We start from the raw sequence: 4,507 nt of genomic DNA on the forward strand, positions 1-4,507 counted from the left end.
ATCTCCGCGTGTGATGATTGCTAACGCGGATGGTGGATATGAGTCCGCTAGTGACTATGATGAGGAGACTTTGGCTCTTATTACACGTGAAGAACATGGTGGAGATGATTCTGATCATGAGACGCAATACATGGCTCCTGAAGACGCTGACAGGTATGAATGTTTAGTTGCTCAACGTGTTTTGAGTGTGCAGATCACACAAGCTGAGCAAAATCAGAGGCGCAATTTGTTCCATACCAAGGGAGTTGTGAAGGAACGTTCTGTGCACGTCATCATAGACGGAGGGAGCTGCAACAACTTGGCTAGCATGGAGATGGTGGAGAAGCTTTCTCTCACCACAAGACCACATCCACATCCTTACTACATCCAATGGTTCAACAACAGCGGCAAGGTTAAGGTAACACGTACTGTTCGTGTGCATTTTAGTATCTCTACATATGCTGATTATGTTGATTGTGATGTGGTACCTATGCAAGCATGTTCCTTATTACTTGGTAGACCATGGCAATTTGATAAAAATTCTGTACACCATGGTAGAAACAATCACTATACTCTTGTTCATAAGGATAAAAATATTACTTTGCTTCCTATGACTCCTGATTCCATTTTGAAAGATGATATTAATAGAGCTAATAAAGCAAAACAGGAGACGAATAAGAGTGAAAATCAGATTGTGGCAAAAGAATTTGAGCAGCAAATGAAGCCTAATAATAAACCATCTAGTGTTGCTTCTGAAATTAAATTGAAAAGTGCATGTTTATTTGCCACCAAATCTAATATTGATGAGCTAGATTTCAGCAAATCTGTTTGCTATGCTTTTGTGTGCAAAGAGGCATTATTTTCATTCGAGGACGTGCCTTCCTCTTTGCCTCCTGCTGTCACTAACATTTTGCAGGAGTTCGCTGACGTCTTTCCACAAGACGTGCCACCGGGATTACCGCCTATTCAAGGGATTGAGCATCAGATTGACTTAATTCCCGGTGCTTCACTGCCAAACCGTGCACCATACCGTACCAATCCAGAGGAGACGAAGGAGATTATGCGTCAAGTACAAGAGCTTCTCGACAAAGGTTATATACGCGAATCCCTTAGTCCTTGTGCTGTTCTGATAGAGGCAAAGGTGTCCCGTCTTTCGATGAGATGGTGGATTTCGCTTTGGTGGAAGTCGACTTTGACGATCCGACTACGAACGTGCGAGGACGTCACGCCTTAGCAATCGCTAAACCAACTCCGAGAGGTTATTGACCACGCCGGAGCACGATCAACCTGACCACGAGGGTCTGTTTCCTGCGAGCAAACGAAGAACAAGCAAGAAACTGAGATTGCAATCTGGATATTGCGAATATAAGATGAAAGCTTTATTGATCAAGGTGGGGTTCTGTGACGCCTTTGTCTGGTCGTTGAACACAAACGAAGTACGCGAAGTTGCAGCTATGGCGAACTTTTAATCTAAACAAAACCCAAAGTCTAAACGATGCCCTAAGGGCTGTATATATGGAGGAAGAGGGGGGAATTTCGTGGCCCTTGGTGGAGGGGTCCGAAATCAACCCTATCTCTTGTTTCCCCACACATACGGACTCTAAAAATAGCCTATACATATGTATTTCGAAATTACATGGGCCTGGCCCAATAATAAGGTGACGCAGCACCTAAAATAGCCTCGGGACGAAATTTATGAAGTGGCATCTTGTATATTTCGTCCAAGGCTTCATGCACCCATTATGGTGGCTTCAAAGTCCTGAAATCATCACTTGTAACTCCGTTCTTGTTCCCCTTGCGCATGCCATCATCTCCATGCTTGTTCTTGCTCCAATGTTCATCCTTCTCCAAGCTAGGCCCTTCATTTGTAAGCAAAACAAATGTATCCAATTTAGGCAGCATCATATTCTCATGAACATTAGAATCATTACCAAGAAACGAAAGTACCTGGTAATTTAGTTGGCGTGCACGAGCTCTAGTAATTGGTCCAGTATGTATAGCAGCAGGGGCTGTGGGTGTAAAAATTGTATTGATGTCCTCATCACATCCAATGGTTCAACAACAGCGGCAAGGTTAAGGTAACACGTACTGTTCGTGTGCATTTTAGTATCTCTACATATGCTGATTATGTTGATTGTGATGTGGTACCTATGCAAGCATGTTCCTTATTACTTGGTAGACCATGGCAATTTGATAAAAATTTTGTACACCATGGTAGAAACAATCACTATACTCTTGTTCATAAGGATAAAAATATTACTTTGCTTCCTATGACTCCTGATTCCATTTTGAAAGATGATATTAATAGAGCTAATAAAGCAAAACAGGAGACGAATAAGAGTGAAAATCAGATTGTGGCAAAAGAATTTGAGCAACAAATGAAGCCTAATAATAAACCATCTAGTGTTGCTTCTGAAATTAAATTGAAAAGTGCATGTTTATTTGCCACCAAATCTGATATTGATGAGCTAGATTTCAGCAAATCTATTTGCTATGCTTTTGTGTGCAAAGAGGCATTATTTTCATTTGAGGACGTGCCTTCCTCTTTGCCTCCTGCTGTCACTAACATTTTGCAGGAGTTCGCTGACGTCTTTCCACAAGACGTGCCACCGGGATTACCGCCTATTCGAGGGATTGAGCATCAGATTGACTTAATTCCCGGTGCTTCACTGCCAAACCGTGCACCATACCGTACCAATCCAGAGGAGACGAAGGAGATTATGCGTCAAGTACAAGAGCTTCTCGACAAAGGTTATATACGCGAATCCCTTAGTCCTTGTGCTGTTCCTATTATTCTAGTGCCGTAAAAGGATGGTACATCACGTATGTGTGTTGATTGTAGAGGCATTAATAATATTACTATTCGTTATCGTCATCCTATTCCTAGGCTAGATGATATCCTTGATGAATTGAGTGGCTCTACAATATTCTCCAAAGTTGATTTGCATAGTGGCTACCATCAAATTCGTATGAAATTGGGAGATGAATGGAAAACAGCATTTAAAACTAAGTTTGGATTATATGAGTGGTTAGTCATGCCTTTTGGGTTAACTAATGCACCTAGTACTTTCATGAGATTAATGAACGAAGTTTTACGTGCTTTCATTGGACGATTTGTGGTAGTTTACTTTGATGACATATTGATTTATAGCAGATCTTTGGAAGAACATTTGGAACATTTACGTGCTGTTTTTATTGCTCTACGTGATGCACGTTTGTTTGGTAACCTTGGGAAGTGCACCTTTTGCACCGACCAAGTATCTTTTCTTGGCTATGTTGTTACTCCACAGGGAATTGAAGTTGATAAAGCCAAGATTGAAGCTATTGAGAGTTGGCCGCAACCCAAAACGGTCACACAAGTGAGGAGTTTTCTTGGCCTCGCTGGATTCTATAGGCGTTTTGTGAGAGATTTCAGCACCATTGCTGCACCTCTCAATGAGCTTACAAAGAAAGATGTGCCTTTTCTTTGTGGTACCGCACATGAAGAAGCCTTCTCGGTATTGAAAGATAAGTTGACACATGCTTCTTTACTCCAACTTCCTGATTTTAATAAGACTTTTGAGCTAGAATGTGATGCTAGTGGAATTGGATTAGGCGGTGTGTTATTACAAGATGGCAAACCTGTTGCATACTTTTCTGAAAAATTGAGTGGGCCTAGTCTGAATTATTCTACTTATGATAAAGAATTATATGCTCTTGTTCGGACTTTAGAAACATGGCAACATTATTTATGGCCCAAAGAATTTGTTATACATTCTGATCATGAATCTTTGAAACATATTAAAAGTCAAGCTAAACTGAATCGTAGACATGCTAAATGGGTTGAATTCATTGAGACTTTTCCTTATGTCATTAAACACAAGAAGGGAAAAGAAAATGTTATTGCTGATGCATTGTCTCGCCGCTATACTATGCTTTCACAACTTGACTTCAAAATATTTGGTTTGGAGACCATCAAAGATCAATATGTGCATGATGCTGATTTTAAAGATGTAATGCAGAATTGTAAAGAAGGAAGAATGTGGAACAAGTTCGTCGTTAATGATGGATTTGTGTTTCGTGCTAACAAGCTATGCATTCCAGCTAGCTCCGTTCGTCTTTTGTTGTTGCAGGAGGCGCATGGAGGAGGATTAATGGGACACTTTGGTGTGAAGAAGACGGAGGACGTACTTGCTACACATTTCTTTTGGCCAAAGATGAGACGGGATGTTGAGCGTTTTATTGCTCGATGCACTACATGTCAAAAAGCTAAGTCACGACTCAATCTTCATGGTTTATATATGCCTTTGCCTGTACCTAGTGTTCCTTGGGAGGATATATCTATGGACTTTGTTTTAGGTTTACCTCGAACAAAGAAGGGGAGGGATAGCATATTTGTTGTCGTGGATAGATTCTCGAAAATGGCACACTTTATACCATGTCATAAAAGCGATGATGCTGTTAATGTTGCTGATTTGTTCTTTCGTGAAATTATTCGCTTGCATGGTGTGCCAAATACTATTGTTTCAGATCGTGATACTAAATTTCT

Source organism: Triticum dicoccoides, chromosome 1A (assembly GCF_002162155.2).
Source record: "Triticum dicoccoides isolate Atlit2015 ecotype Zavitan chromosome 1A, WEW_v2.0, whole genome shotgun sequence".
In the NCBI taxonomy this organism is placed as follows: domain Eukaryota; kingdom Viridiplantae; phylum Streptophyta; class Magnoliopsida; order Poales; family Poaceae; genus Triticum; species Triticum dicoccoides.